This window comes from Oncorhynchus nerka, linkage group LG14, assembly GCF_034236695.1.
Source record: "Oncorhynchus nerka isolate Pitt River linkage group LG14, Oner_Uvic_2.0, whole genome shotgun sequence".
NCBI lineage: Eukaryota > Metazoa > Chordata > Actinopteri > Salmoniformes > Salmonidae > Oncorhynchus > Oncorhynchus nerka.
In genome coordinates this window covers 55,802,667-55,819,713 of record NC_088409.1, presented here as the reverse complement: position 1 = coordinate 55,819,713, position 17,047 = coordinate 55,802,667, and the positions used below count along the sequence as shown (strand labels likewise).

At 42.8% G+C, this 17,047-nt stretch overlaps 1 protein-coding gene across 1 annotated transcript in view; it reads right to left on the bottom strand.

Annotated features, from left to right (window-relative positions):
• Window positions 1-9,104, bottom strand: part of sipa1l3 (signal-induced proliferation-associated 1 like 3) — a 100,188-nt gene extending 91,084 nt beyond the window's left edge. Inside the window, 1 exon segment of the mRNA XM_065000192.1 lies at window positions 8,898-9,104. The gene's annotated coding sequence lies outside the window, so the exon portion shown is untranslated.
• Window positions 9,105-17,047: the final 7,943 nt, after the last annotated feature.

Here is a 17,047-nt window from a genome sequence, read left to right as displayed (position 1 = left end):
GTCCTGGCATCCGCCAAACCCAGATTCGTTCATCGGACTGCCAGATGGTGAAGCATGATTTCACCGCCCCCAGAGAATGTGTTTCCACTGCTCCAGAGTCCAATGGCGTGAGCTTTACACCCCTCTAGCCAACGCTTGGCATTGTGCATGGTGATCTTAGACTTGTGTGCTCCAGACAAACAGTTATAGTGCTGACGTTGCTTCCAGGGACAGTTTGGAACTCGGTAGTGAGTGTGCAACCGAGGACAGGCGATTTGTACGCGCTACGTGCTTCAGCACCCGGCGATCCCGTTCTGTGAGCTTGTCTGGACTACCAATTTGCAGCTGAGCCATTGTTGCTCCTAGACGTTTCCACTTCACAATAACAGCATAAATGGGGCAGCTCTATCAGGGCAGAAACTATACAACCGGACTTGTTGGAAAGGTGGCATCCTATGACAGTGCCACGTTGAAAGTCACTGAGCTCTTCAGTAGGGCTATTCTACTGTCAATGTTTGTCTATGGAGATTGCATGGCGGTGTGCTCGATTTTATATATCTGTCAGCAACTGGTGGCTGAAATAGCCAAGACCACTCATTTGAAGGGGTGTACACATACTTATGTATATAGAGTATTTTTTCTGTGAAAAACTATAGCTGCATGCCTCTGATCACTCTATTGAAGAAAAAAAACTTTCAATATAATTAAAGTCATTCAAACTTGTTTTTCAACCACTCCACAAATGTCTCATTAACAAACTATGGTTTTGGCAAGTCAGTTAGGACATCTACTTTGTTCATGATAAGTAGTTTTTCCAACAATTGTTTACAGACAGATTATTTCACTTATAATTCACTGTATCACAAAGAAGTTAACATAGACTAAGTTGACTGTGCCTTTAAACAGCTTGGAAAGTTACAGAAAATTATGGCTTTAGAATCTTCTGATAAATGATGTCAATTAGCCTGAGTCAATTGGAGGTGTAGCTGTGGATGTTTTTCAAGGCCTACCTTCAAACTCAGTGCCTCTTTGCTTGACATCATGGGAAAATCAAAAGAAATCAGCCAAGACCTCAGAGGAAAAATATGGTAGATCTTCACAAGTCTGGTTCATCCTTGGGAGCAATTTCCAAACGCCTGAAGGTACCACATTCATCTGTACAAACAATAATATGTAAGTATAAACACCATGGGACCACGCAGCCGTCATACCGCTCAGGAAGGAGACGCGTTCTGTCTCCTAGAGATGAACGTACTTTGGTGCGAAATGTGCAAATCAATCCCAGAACAACAGCAAAGGACCATGGGAAGATGCTGGAGGAAACAGGTACAAAAGTATCTATATCCACAGTAAAACGAGTCCTATATCGACATAACCTGAAAGGTTCGCTCAGCAAGGAAGAAGCCACTGCTCCAAAACCGCCATAAAAAAAGCCATACTGAGGTTTGCAACTGCACATGGTACAAAGATCGTACTTTTCAGAGAAAAGTCCTCTGGTCTGATGAAACAAAAATAGAACTGCTTGGCCATAATGACCATCGTTATGTTTGGAGGAAAAAGGGGGAGGCATGGAAGCCGAAGAACACCCTCCCAACCGTGAGGCACAGGGGTGGCAGCATCATGTTGTGTGGGTGCTTTGCTGCAGGAGGAGCTGGTGCACTTCACAAAATAGATGGCTTCATGAGGGAGGAAAATTGTGGATTTATTGAAGCAACATCTCAAGACATCAGTCAGGAAGTTAAAGCTCAGTCACAAATGGGTCTTCCAAATGGACAATGACCCCAAACACACTTCCAAAGTTGTGGCAAAATGGCTTAAGGACAACAAAGTCAAGGTATTGAGTGGCCATCAGAAAGCCCTGTCCTCAATCCTATAGAAACAATGTGGACAAAACTGAAAAAGCGTGTGCGAGCAAGGAGGCCTACAAACCTGACTCAGTTACACCAGCTCTGTCAGGAGGAATGGGCCAAAATTCACCCAACTTATTATGGGAAGCTTGTGGGAAGGCTACCCGAAACATTTGACCCAAGTTTAACCATATAAAAGCAATACTACCGAATAGTAATAGAGTGTATGTAAACTTCTGACCCACTGGGAATGTGATGAAAGAAATAAAAGCTCCACTATTATTCTGACATTTCACATTCTTAAAAAAAAGTGGTGATCCTAACTGACCTAAGACAGAAATTATTTACTAGGATTAGTGAAAAACTGAGTTTAAATGTATTTGGATAAAGTGTATGTAAACTTCCGACTTAAACGGTTGTACAAGCCTATGGGAAAGAGTAGTTTTAGCCACGACGAAGGTCACTTACTGTATACAGCCTTATGGCTGGGGCCAAAATTGTGTGTGTGGATGGCTAGTCGGATGGATCTGCACGGGTTTATACGACACCTCCAGCAGAATTTTATTCTGACATCTGCTATGGGCTAGGGCATCTCGAAGATATTCCATACACTGGACTGATGGCAGATTTTAGGAACGGAATGTAAATGGGCCGGTCTGTGGCTCAGAGGGAGTTTTCTATAAGGCCTGCCTAGTGCGAGCTAAATTGTAATGAGACGCTTCTGCCATGGATCCGAACGCAGATCTGGTGGCATTTCTTAGTAACCCTGGAGCCAGTCATTCTTTGGAGGGGTAGATTGTGGATTTTGCTCAATGAGAAAGTTTATTTTTTTAACATAGGATCAATGTTGATCACAGTTGTTTCTTGTTGAAGACGTAGCAACTAACATTAGCTTGCTATAGCTTGCTATTGTGTTCCTCTGTTTCGTAATGACTTTGTGGCTATTTCTTTCTAGTTGGCAAAATAAGTGAGCAAGATTTTGTTTGTGTACTGCCATATGTCACTAACATTGCCTACTCACTGGAATGGGCTAGTAAATATCCTAAACCTAGCCAGCTACATAGCGATAGCCGCAAGCTAAAACCAGGGAGAGAGGGAGGAACGAATTCACATTCTGCTTCATCTACTGCTGGCTTGCTAATGTTGAGTCAAATATGTTTTTCACATGGAATTGATTACATTTGATTTTTATTCTATAAAGATTGTAATTGTGTCAATATGTTGTAAAAATTCTAAAAACAAATCCTCACAGCTGTTTTCCATACTAAAAAGTGAAAATGCCACTTGGTGGCCACAAGCTTACAATGGACATACAGTAAGCTACAGGCAATATGTTCCTCCACCATGTGACCATGTGACCATGACCATCTAGCGTTCAGGACTTTCCATCAGTCTTTGTGGTTTTTATATGCAGGGAGCATAAATTGTACATTTATAAACTAACAAATAATTGTTCAAGTTAGAACTCATGAATATTAGTTATTATAAAAACTGGGTGGTTCGAGCCCTGAATGCTGATTGGCTGACAGCCGCGGTATATCAGACCATATACCACGGCTATGACAAAAGTTATTTTTAATGCTCTAACTTACGTTGGTAAACAGTTTATAATAGCAATACAGTACCTCTGTGGTTTGTGATATATGGCCAATATACCGCAGCTAAGGGCTGTATCCAGGCACTCTGCGTTGCGTCGTGCGTAAGAACAACCCTTAGCCTTGGTATATTGGCCATATACCACACTCCCTCGGGCCTTATTGCTTAATTATTTGAATGCACAGAGATACCGTGACTAGTTCCTGAGGCCCAATGTCGTGCCATTCATCCACCGCCATCACCTCATGTTTCAGCATGATAATGCACGGCCCCATGTCACAAGGATCTGTACACAATTCCTGGATGCTGAAAATGTCCCAGTTCTTCCATGGCCTGCATACTCACCAGACATGTCACCCATTGAGAATGTTTGGGATGCTCTGGATCGACGTCTACGACAGCGTGTCCCAGTTCCCGCCAAAATCTAGCAACTTCGCACAGTCATTGAAGAGGAATGGGACAACATTCCACAGGCCACAATCAACAGCCTGACCAACTATTTGCGAAGGAAATGTGTCACACTGCATGAGGCAAAGGTGGTCACACCAGATACTGACTGGTTTTCTGATCCACGCCCCTACCTTTTTTTGAAGGTATTTGTGACCAACAGATGCATATCTGTATTCCCATTCATGTGAAATCCATAGATTAGGGCCTAATGAATTTATTTAAAATAGACTGATTTCCTTATATGAACTGTAACTCAGTCAAATCTTTAAAATTATTACATGGTGCATTTATATTTTGGCTCAGTATACATAAATATCTGTTAGGGTCCATAATCTGCTACATGGACTTGTGGAGTTGCAGGAAATTGGTCCAAAAAAAAAGAAAATCAATCAAATTCAGCCTCGCCGCCCACCCATTGCCAAACACCCTACCACACCCACCACCTAAGCCCCCTTTCATACAGAAAAACCCCGGTTGTAGAGACGTATAGCCCTAACGGCAACCTTACTAAGTCTGATAACTCTGTTTAAAAGCTTTGTGGACAGTGGGACATTTCTCCCTCTCTCAGTGCAGGGAGGACACTGTTCTGTGGCGAGGAAGGTCTACTCAACATCTGTGTTTATCCTCCAGCTAAAACCAACAGGCTATATTTACCCCAGTCAAACAGGCCTGGGGAAAGCCTGCAGGGGAATAACCACTGGGTCTGGGAGAAGTGCTCGCTCTCCCTCCCTACCCGAAAAGTGAATCTATAAAACACCTCGGGGGCTCGTGCCTGAGGGAGTGAGGAGAGGGGGATGATGTTTTATGACAGTAAAGAAGCCATAAAGTAGATCCTAATTTTAACGAACATCCTGCTCCTTTTTTATATAACTCAAACTGTTGAAACTGTCATACATGCTGAGTCACAGACGGGCTTCAAGGGACGGCCAATACTTCAAAGAGATTCTGTGAGCAACACTGGTGCAGGTGGGTTAATGCCGATTGCATGTCGTGTATTTATATTGTAAGATCACAACGTCAATCGCAGATAAACACTTGATTTATTTACTCTGGATGTGAGCGATATGTGCTCAAATCAACAACAACAACAACAAATGCACAGACGTACGATGCTCTCTCCAGCATGATGAGGGCCAGATGGTATCCCTAGCCCGAGGCTTGCTTCCTCCTCTCGGAGCTGTGATGCTACACTAATGAGCATGATGGATCAGTCTGTCGGCCTCATCTTATGTGACGCTGTGCAGTATATTGTTCATTTCTATTAACCTTTATTTAACCAGGACGTCCCCAGGGGTCAGGGAGAAACCTGGCAAGAAACAGTATAGATCTAAAATGACAAAACAGAGGGAGGACTACCCGTGTGGTGGTTATTAAGACTCAAACTGTGCTGTTGGAATAGCTGAAACGGGAAAAATACTAAGTGGAAGATAAAGAAATCAAATCGATAGGGCTTGTGTAGTCTACTTTTAGAGAAGACACCCGACACTCAAGCCATGTTCGATTCATTTGATGAAAATTGTTTTAACTCAACAGCTGAATAACATGCTGACCACACCGCTCTCGTCGGGGGGCGTGAGGCTTGCAAAAATACATTTACACATACATGTTATTCAATCATTGCAGCGACAGCGAGCGTCTGCATGGCTAGGCGTTAAAATAGAAGTTGGTTCTATTTGACGCTCGATGCGCTGCAAGTCCTGCCTCTCAAATTTCCTTATTGGTTTTTAGGAGCATATACCCACGTGGGTGATTGAAAGGTGAACTGACATCCACACTCCTGTCGGTTGTAGTAATGCACCGTAAAGTTGGTTACCAACCGCCATATAAAAGTCCAAAATGGAAAAAGAAGCATGTAGGAAGGAGGAGAGATGACAAGAAACAAATGAGGTTTCTAGTTTTATCTGTGGATGAATTGTCGGAGTAGAGGACCTTGTGCATTTCAGGCAAAATAACAACCCAATGTTTATATCTCAGGACAAGTTAGCTAGCAACACCAGGACAAATTAGCTAGCAACAGCAAGCTAGCTAAATTGCCTTAAATGTTTAATGCTTTTCGGCCTGTGAATATAATTGGTTCAGAGTTTGTTTTGATATTTCAACCAGCGTGTCCTGACCGCTTCTGGTGTGGGTGAACAAAAATAAACGTGTGAGCGATGCCGGTTTGGTCAGCATGTAAGAGTGTACCCTTGAGAACCAGTTGAATCAGTGGTCTTTATCTTCAACAAAAACAAAAACAAAAAACACATGAGTTCGATGAGTCATCAATGAGAGGGGTGCGTGAATCATTAGGTTTACAGGTTAGAATGCAACGGGGGTCACCCAGATACAATTCCCTTTGTATTTTAAAGTCTTTTTACTTTATTTATAATGTAAGCCTAATCACAGAGACGGCAAGAAACTACGGCATATTCATCAAGATCATTTTGGAACTACATTGGGAAGCACTACTACGGGGTCCCAAGTAACCACAGAGAATTAATATCATAAATATAACATTTTGTTCAACCAAAACATGCTGCTTTTACATTTATTTATTTTTAATTTAAAAGTTAAGCTTTTCTCTCCAGAGGTGATTTAAGTCACTAATTATTTTAAAGCCGTACAGAAATGTTATCTTTGAAAGGCAATCAAGGCAGCATACAGTAGCCTATATGAAATGGACTAAACCAAAATATAACTATCAAATGTAGCAATTCAGCAACAATAACTAGTCATCTAAATAAATATCCCAAAGCATGTAAAATGGCATAATATCACCTCTTAGTTCAGGTTTTGATTCAAGAACTTTAGTCAAAATATTTTTGCAGCACAGAATGAAGAAATAAAATAGTACTAAAATGTGTATTGGTTAGTTTCACCACTGTTGTGAGACATTGATAGAAATTCCCTGATGGAAATGATCCAAAAACGAAGTGTCTCAATTAAAACACTTCTATCGTTCAGTGATAGGCACCTGTAAAGTTGAAGCAGTAGGGATGAATGAGGGGATCTGAAGTTGGAATTAGAGGCACCTGTAAAGTTGAAGCAGTAGGGATGAATGAGGGGATCTGAAGTTGGAATTAGAGGCACCTGTAAAGTTGAAGCAGTAGGGATGAATGAGGGGATCTGAAGTTGGAATTAGAGGCACCTGTAAAGTTGAAGCAGTAGGGATGAATGAGGGGATCTGAAGTTGGAATTAGAGGCACCTGTAAAGTTGAAGCAGTAGGGATGAATGAGGGGATCTGAAGTTGGAATTAGAGGCACCTGTAAAGTTGAAGCAGTAGGGATGAATGAGGGGATCTGAAGTTGGAATTAGAGGCACCTGTAAAGTTGAAGCAGTAGGGATGAATGAGGGGATCTGAAGTTGGAATTAGAGGCACCTGTAAAGTTGAAGCAGTAGGGATGAATGAGGGGATCTGAAGTTGGAATTAGAGGCACCTGGTCGTGGTTAATCAACTTTAACTGTGTTATTCAGAACTTCACAAGCACGCATTGCCTTTCTAACGTCATTTCCTATTAAGTGAATAGGCCCCTGAGGAAACTGCAGAAGTGATTAGTGTAACATTATTGAGCTGATCTGAAACCCTCTGTTCTCAGAAAGCAGGGAAGTTAGTGGACTTGACCTTTTCTCGCCGGTACTGGCATTATCGTTATTCTATTAGTCACGGAGAGAAAGCAACCAAAATAAATTGTTAAGCACCGTCATATCTATGCTGCCCTCTGCATGAAAGGTCTATCCTAATATTTGATGTGTTATTTCCTGCGGCATTCAGTGCACAGGCATGTGGACTAATATACAACATGTATACGTTTCACCCCCTCCCCCGTTCCCACTGCACAGGCATGTGGACTAATATACCACATGTAGACGTTTCACCCCCCCTCCCTCCCACTGCACGCACACCCACCCACCCACCAGATGACTTTGAACAAAGTAGATGGATATCTTTGAATCAAGAGGATATTTTAACGTCACACAAACTCAATTTCAGAGTTAAGGGGAAACTACAACTGCCTAACAGATAAGATTGGTCAGGTGGCAGACACAACTGACCTTAACATGTCACAATGACAGCTGATCAGCATTGACACTAATGTGTACGAACAGGTCAGCATGGCTTGCAAATATTGGTGAACTTTGGAGGTTTAAGTTTCTATGGTTGAATGAAAGATGATTGATTGAATGAAATGAGGGCTTTAGTTAATAACCACTTATGATGGCTTTAGTTAATAAAATGATTTAGCTAGTTAGCATGCTAGCCAGAGTCACCCATACTAGGCACAACCACTTTCAGTGACCTAGTTGGTTAACTAGCTCGTTTGTAAGATTTACCCGTGAATCACACAACACCAAAACATTTTTGTCGTAGGCTGCCAAACACGAAACTACCCAACACAAATCCCCTAAAGAAAACTGTGTTTTGTGGGCAATTCAATCAAAACAAAAATGAACCCACATTAGCAACTTTCTACTGCAGCACTTTTCAAAATTCTAAGCTCGATCAAACTAGGCTTGGTTTACATTCCCAAATGTTGCTGCGTTTCACTTAAGGAGACGATTGTTCCATTGTCTGGAACTTGTCATTTTACCACAGCCGCTTGGCCTTTACAAGTGTGATTAAATCAAGTAGAGAAAGTACAAACCCGGAGTATGCAAAAATTACTATGCGCCTGCGTATTGGAAAGACGGCGGACCAGGAAGGATCGGGCTTTTTTTTTTTAGTTAATAAAACATGATTTCTGAGGCCGATGTACCGTGTTTTTAACTAGTTAACGGATTAATATGGGTCTAGGTGAGACGTATATCCTCTGCGTGTTTAGAAAGGTGCAACGACGATAAAAAAAAAAAAGAACCCGTGGTATGCAAGTTGTTGGCTGCATAGCAGGAATGAAGTTATAGCTCTCCGCTGGCCAGTTGCAAGCAGTGAGCAATGGTAGCGAAACGTTTACCCCGCTAGCCGACTCGCCACTTTTCAATGTTTGTTGAGGAGCCCGAACTATTACTCAAAACTACTTTTGAAATACGACTTGGGAGTGTTTTCTTACCTCTCGACGTTCTCGCACTTTCGAAGAACTTATATCCCGTTAGAAATCCCCAATCCGAGGGGAAACATTGATCGAACAATATAGTGGACTGCTTGTTTCTATCTCGCTCGCAAACGTTGCCAGGAATGCCCTCTCCGGAGTCCGATCACACAAGCCAGGCGAAACCACCGCGCTGCGCTTAGCAAACGGTCTCACGCCGCAATGCGCCTGTGCGAGCATGGTTGTTGTAGTACCGATAGTAACATGTGAAGGGCAGTGTTCTACAACCATAACATAGACGCGTTAGTAATGTTCATTGCAAAAAAAATGCAATAAGTGCTGTCGCAGCAATGTCTCGAAGAAACAACAGCGCTGCTCAGAAATACGCAGTTGTGTTTTTGTGGTATAACAGTTCCTAGCTACATTTGGCTGTAAAATCATTTCGCATCACGTTCATTGTCTATTTGGGGTTGTTGGTTATAGAGTTGGAGCCTACTTATTAGTAAATAGCGCAACCTTGTGGCAGTCAATTATAATCAAAGCATTTTTACACGTAAACACAAATAGTGGCATACAGCGTTTGGCTATTTTATTTTGGACATGACCTGAAAACACAAATTCCATCCTCTCCACGTTATATGCCTGCCAACCACTATGACGCAAAGGTGTCGTTTTACTATTAAGCTGCATTACATTATTACCACGTCATAATACGCCAATTTTTCAAGGAAATATAATAATGTAGTCTGATTTTATATAGATTTTTATTTATATTTATTTTTATATATTTATATATATATATTTATTTTTCTTAAATATATATATTTTTTAATTCATAATACAAAATTATCAGCAACTTACATCGCAACATCAAACATGTCTAACAAAACAAAACACAGTTATAAACTTTAAAGTTTTTAGAAAGTTTTTATTAAAGGTATAAAAAAAATAAACAAGAAAATACTAAATACATACAAATAAATAATAAAAAAAAATAAAAACAATTATAGTGCAATTGTATTCACTCGGAATCTCATGATAATGAGAAGGAAGATGTTATTGTTTTTGTTATTCACTAGGGATAATGTCTTAACAAGATGATTCAGTTCAATCAAAAATATTAGTAATTTTGGTATAGAATTCTGGAATTTTTGTTTGTGTATAATGTATTTAGTATAAAGTATTTTTTTAAATTACAATCATTTCAAGGGTCTTGTTATCATTGCAATATTATAGCCTTCATGTCAAAAATATGGGTAGTGTTCAAAATGGAAAATAATATTCTGCAAGGTTTCCCCAAAATTATATCACAGATTTACATTCATAGAACAAGTGAGTAAGATTTTTCCCATCTTTTTCACAGAAAACGCAGATATCGTCAATAGCCACAAATTTGGACAACATAGAATTACATGGATATATCTTATGTAAAGTGCACTTCCTTAAATTGGTTTGGTATACAATATTTGTAAGGCATCAACCAAGCCAGACAATATCAGGAATAAGCATGTTCCATACCTTTTTTTCCCTCTGGGCGTAAGTTGGTTCCATGAATGGAAAATTTGTCTTATGTATTTATTACAAAAAGGATTTCTCAAGTTAAGCCCACGCCTTCCAAACTGAGTTCTGGAAAAGCTCTGTGATCATCACCAAAGCTAAGATGAGTTTTCATTAGTGTAGTTAGACCACTGGGAATGGCTTTGATCACAGAAATAAACTCTCTGAAAGGTATTGGAAACCCATCCAAAGTATAAATTGTTCATAAGCAAGAATATTACCCCTGTTCTCAAAAACATCAACAACAAAGTCAATATTCCTCTCGTGCCAGCTAGGGTAGAACAATGATTTATTCCTTACAGTTATGTCTGAATTATTTCACAAAATAGCTTTATGTGGGGAAAAATTGTGCGGGAAACATATTTTCCAGGCCATTAAAGCTTATTGGTGAAACCTAGCCAATTTAGTGGGTTTATCTTTCAGGAATATAATTACATTTCAGTAAAAATGGAAGACATCCCAACTTATTAAACACATCGTTTGGAATGAAAGACCAAACTGATTCAGTATTGACCAAACATCTTTTCAACCAATTGATCTTGAAAGTGTTATTTATGTCACAAAATCCAACACTTCCAGACCGCCTTCACCTCTTTTATTAGAGAGGACTGACTTGTTTTTGAAGTCAAGTCCTGTTGATCTCTTTACAGGTAGAGGGATTTACACATAAAGATAATGAGAGGTACACAAAGCGAGACAGGCCCTCTGCCTTGGACAGAATCACTCTCCCAAGTATAGAAAGATCCCTTTGTAGCCAATTATTCAATATATTCTTGGTTTTTTCTTAATGTTAGGAGAGAAATTCACATGTTGTCTGACTTAAGTGTTTTTTTTGACAGATGTATTCCTAAATATTTAACACAGTCCTTTACAGGAACATTTTCTATTTCTTTATCATCAGAGTCATATAAACATAAGATTTCATATTTAGAAACATTCAGTTTTAATAGAGAGTGCAGTGATAGCATTAAGGGCATGCAGTATATTGATTTCCATTATTCAGAATATCTAGAGATAGAAGTTCCGCAACCAAAATGAATACAAAGGGTGAAATTGGGCATCCCTGTCATTCACTTCTGTTGATCCGGAATATTTTGGATGTATTAAGATTTAGTAACACAAAACTATTTATATCTTTGTAAAACATGTGAATGACTTTGATAAAATGTTCACCGAAACCAAAAAGTTTAAGAGACCGAAAGAGAAATGAATGTTCAATTGTGTCAAAGGCTTTACAGAAGTCCAAAAATAAGACAACAGCATCTGAGTCAATTGCATCTGACTAATCTAGAAGGCCCAAGACTAAACGAATGTTAAAGCTTATGTGACGGCCCTTCATAAATCCTGTTTGAGTCTCATTTATAATGGTATCTATTCCTTTCTTTAATCTTTTGGCATTTACCAGAAAGATTATCAGGCTTCAGAATCAGTGAAATAAGTGGAGACCATTTACCCATTTTCAATGCAATCTTGAAACATATTAAAAATAGGGTCTTCTAGTAACTGCCAAAACTGTCTATAGAATGTCTATCCCATTTTTCATTGAATCCAGAGCCTCTCCAATTTCTTCAATTGACACAGGTGAATCGCAAACTGAGTGGAAATCATCCTCAATTACAGGGATGATGTAGTCGAAGTGAAAAAGGGATAAGGTGCAGCATGACTTCAATGAGAAGGACTGTTCCAGAATGTAAATATTTTTCTTCCGCAGCTGAAACAAACTATAAAAGGGATTGTCCAACTCGCTCTTGATTTGACATTTTGACGTTTATCATAGCTGACTCCGACGTCATAGGACTTGTTTTACTATCCCATAAGAAACTAATTAGAACTCCCATTGTTCTTCGTGATCTTCATCCAAATCTAATTTGTGACCGTGATCTCATCATCGTCGTCGGCATCGGGAGAGAAGGGGGCATTAAATGGGGATTTACAGATGTAAATTCAAAGATAATACTGTGTATAATAAAAAGCAGTGCCATACATTAATATTTTATTGATCCTATTAGACCAGGGCAATTAGTTCCAGGGCGGTATGCCATTGCATGATGCTCAAATAGAATTAGCACAAACCTCAAAACTGCAAAACCATGAACTCTTACCTCCCTCCCTCAGTGTGGACAGAGAACCTGCGAGGGGATCTGAGGCACAACCTGAGCCTGCCCCTGGACAGCGGCTACCGGGTGGAGCACCTGGTCTCTGTGCCTAGCCAGCGGGTCTTTGTTGGGGCCTGCGATGACCTCTCTCTGCATGTGTTCTCTGACCCAACTCAGGGCATGGCGGTCCTGTACCGGGCCAATTGCTTGGGCTCTGTGCTCTGTATGCATTACTGTAAAGTGTCCGGGGAGCTGCTGACTGGCAGCATGGGCATCATCACCTTCTGGAGCTTCTGGACTACTCTGCAGATGGGTGGGATATTCAAACGTTTTGTTAGGAAGCACTACAGTCTTCTTGTTCTTTAAGATAAAAATCATTTTCTCTTCAACTTCTCTGACACATCCTGTTTTTTTACTCAATTCCCGCACCTTGGTTGGACTGATAAGTAGCGACCATATTGTTTTCCCTGACATCTGACCTCTGTGCAGACCCACCTGGGGATTGTTAAGGTGCTGGACTGGCACTGCAGCTCCTTGGAGAGGGACACTGTCGTTAGTGGCCTGGTGATGGGGAGACAGGTGTCCACGTTTTACACGCTCTGCAACCGCGGGATCAAGAGCTTTGACTTTGTGAGGAAGAAAGAGTACAGGGCTCTCAGGGGGCCTTGGTCAGGGACAGGCACAGCTCCTGAGGCGGGTCAAGAGCAGTCGGGGACAGGCACAGCTCCTGAGGCGGGTCGAGAGCAGTCGGGGACAGGCACAGCTCCTGAGGCGGGTCGAGAGCAGTCAGGGACAGGCACAGCTCCTGAGGCGGGTCGAGAGCAGTCGGGGACAGGCACAGCTCCTGAGGCGGGTCGAGAGCAGTCGGGGACAGGCACAGCTCCTGAGGCGGCTCGAGAGCAGTCGGGGACAGGCACAGCTCCTGAGGCGGGTCGAGAGCAGTCAGGGACAGGCACAGCTCCTGAGGCGGGTCGAGAGCAGTCATGGACAGGCACAGCTCCTGAGGCGGGTCGAGAGCAGTCAGGGACAGGCACAGCTCCTGGCTGTATCGCAGGATAGTATCGCCAGACTGATCTCTCCCGCCAGCGAGGAGTTGCTACCTCTCCCCTGACCCTTCCTCCTCCTGGACCAGGCCCTGGGGTTTTCCTACAACCCTGGTCGGAAGGAACTGTTTGTGGCCAGTGGTAGTCCAGAGGTCCTGGTGCTAGACGTGGCTTTGTGCCCTTGCACAGCTAAGCGGATCATCCAGACCTCCAGGGACGAGGACCTGGATGACAGCATGATGTGCCTGGAGGCAGTGATGGTGGGTGGCGTGGAGTGGGCCGGGGTCAGCCCCCTACCCTGCCTGGTGTTCAGTGGGCGCCGCAACAGGAAGCTCCAGCTGCTCTCCCCCAACCGACTGCGCTGCCCTAGAGTTGGTGGTGGTGTTGGGTCCTGTCGGCACTTTGGAAGTGTGGGACACTCGGGGTGTGCAGTTGGCCAAGATAAGCCTGGGTACGCCGGTTAGCTAGGTGTGCTTCACTAACAGGAGGCACCATCTGCATCATCCCTGGCCTGCTGCACCACACCACAAAGCGACCACACTTAAAGTATTATGGTGTAATGAAATAACATTTATAAATAGTCAAGTTTACCTGTTATAAATGATAGTTAAAGCAATAATTTCCCCTCTCACAGGCTCCTGGTCTTATACTCTCCAATTGGTTAGAACTGTAGAGAAGGAAGTGAATCTGGAGGACGAGCTAATGTAAGGGCCACGAGAATGGGACAAGTCTCAAACACTATTCAAGACTCCCACCGGACATAATTCTTCTAGACTGGACCGTGGCTCCACGCGGCTTCCTCCCCGACTCAGTGCTGCGTAACTGGAAACCGAAGCAGGAGCCACCCAAGGCCCTGTTGCCAAAGCCCTTCAGATAACAGTCTTGCAGTCAGAGGAGGAACCAGAGCATTCACCAATAGACACTGTCATCCTCGCTAAGGCCAAAGAAGCAAGACTCAACAAACCAATCCGCATGCCTAAACTGCTTGACACCCGAAACCGAGTGTGAATCACTGCCCGAAGACGAGGAAGATGACACTAGTGACGGAAATGAGCTTCTGAAGAATATCTCCGAGAGCCTATGACGTTGACCTGATGTTGACCATGGAGGGTATGGACAGTGATGTCTGTGCGAACTGCACATAGGCCCTGCTCAGCATGTTCCAGACCTACGACATCCCTCCAGAGATCATAAAGAACCTCACCTTTTGCCTCCTGAAACATATCCAGAAGGGGAACCCCCACTGGAAACGCCTGGGGGGGGGGGGATCAGGTAGATCACTTCCAGGACAAACACCTGTACTTGCTGGAGGAGGTTCTCCTAGACCCAGCGGTGGACCTACGGGAGGTGGCCACGTACATCCTGAGCTGGGCCTACGACACTGAGAACAAGACCAGCTTACTGAGTAGAATGCAGGCCAATGAAGACGTACCCAAGATGTGAGTAGTGCTCAAATCAAAGGAACTGAGAGTGATTTTGGCCCTGTCCGGGGGTGTCCTCGGATGGGGCCACAGTGTCTCCTGACCCCTCCTTTCTCAGCCTCCAGTATTTATGCTGCAGTAGTTTATGTGTCGGGGGGCTAGGGTCAGTTTGTTATATCTGGAGTACTTCTCCTGTCCTATTCGGTGTCCTGTGTGAATTTCAGTGTGCTTTCTCTAATTCTCTCTTTCTCTCTTTCTTTCTCTCTCTCGGAGGTCCTGAGCCCTAGGACCATGCCCCAGGACTACCTGACATGATGACTCATTGCTGTCCCCAGTCCACCTGGCCGTGCTGCTGCTCCAGTTTCAACTGTTCTGCCTTATTATTATTCGACCATGCTGGTCATTTATGAACATTTGAACATCTTGGCCATGTTCTGTTATAATCTCCACCCGGCACAGCCAGAAGAGGACTGGCCACCCCACATGTGCTCTCTCTAATTCTCTCTTTCTCTCTTTCTTTCTCTCTCTCGGAGGACCTGAGCCCTAGAACCATGCCCCAGGACTACCTGACATGATGACTCCTTGCTGTCCCCAGTCCACCTGGCCGTTCTGCTGCTCCAGTTTCAACTGTTTTGCCTTATTATTATTCGACCATGCTGGTCATTTATGAACATTTGAACATCTTAGCCATGTTCTGTTATAATCTCCACCCGGCACAGCCAGAAGAGGACTGGCCACCCCACATAGCCTGGTTCCTCTCTAGGTTTCTTCCTAGGTTTTGGCCTTTCTAGGGAGTTTTTCCTAGCCACCGTGCTTCTACACCTGCATTGCTTGCTGTTTGGGGTTTTAGGCTGGGTTTCTGTACAGCACTTTGAGATATCAGCTGATGTACGAAGGGCTATATAAATACATTTGATTTGATTTTGATTTGATTTGATTGACATTTCACAAATGAACCAGTTTTGTTAGCAAGAGTCTTATTTATGATTTGTTTGTGTATTTCCCCTCCCAAACCCTTCTCACAACCACAGGCTCCATAAACGGTGGGATAGAAAACTGTCTTGATGATCTGGAGCACGAAAGATCTACAGACGCTCCCACCAAATCCATCGGCAGAAGGCTGTCCAGGCCATATTTTACACAGGGACTCCAGTACGGTTAGCTTTTTTTCCCAGTGTCATTTTGAAACTAAACATTTGGGTTGTACTCTGTTTCAGTTAATTTCAATAGAGGAAATGTATTTGACATGCAATTTGATTTACCCCCCCCCTCCCTTTCTTCTCTCTCTCCTCAGGGCCCTTCTTGGAGTTCACAGCAAAGAACACTGGAACTATGAGGCCCAATATGACTGTCTTACCCAGTGCATTTGTTTAATTGCTTATATATTATTGTCAACACGTTACTTCCAGTGCACAATGGCAATGTTCATCATTTACACGACGGCTTTGTACTGTATTACAAACGTATAATATTATTTTCAAACTAGTTCCTCAATATGCTATGAAAGTGAACACTGACTGACTGGTTCCCAAGCTGACTGGTTCTCTTCTTGTACCCAGGGCGCTTAGCTACCACTCTCATCCCTCAGTACCCAATCAGGCCTTTGCTTTCCAGGGCAGTGCTGCTGGTGCTAACTAAGCAGGCAGCGTCTGCCGATGGAGAAATTCTGATTTTAATCCAGGGGAAGCAAATGCTGATTTTCTGCCCTAATTAGTAATCTTTGTGTTTCATGGAGAGAAACCCTGGAAGTCTTTAGATGTGTTGGGTGATGGTGTGGCAAGACACGATTCATCAAGTAATAGTTTATTTTTGTATATTTATTTAATGTATTATTTTTTAGTTCAATCATTATCAGTCTCACCCCTATTTCTCCCATCCCTTTCGTTCTCCTCTCTTCTTTCTATTTTACTGTCTATTTCTGTCTCCCACTCTCTGTAAACAGATCACATGTGGACTCCTGACCTCCCTCTTATGAGGTCCCTTGGGGGGTACCCATGAATCTTCTCCCCCTAAAGTCGTCGCCAGGCCACAGCCTGCCAAGCGACGACTTCAAG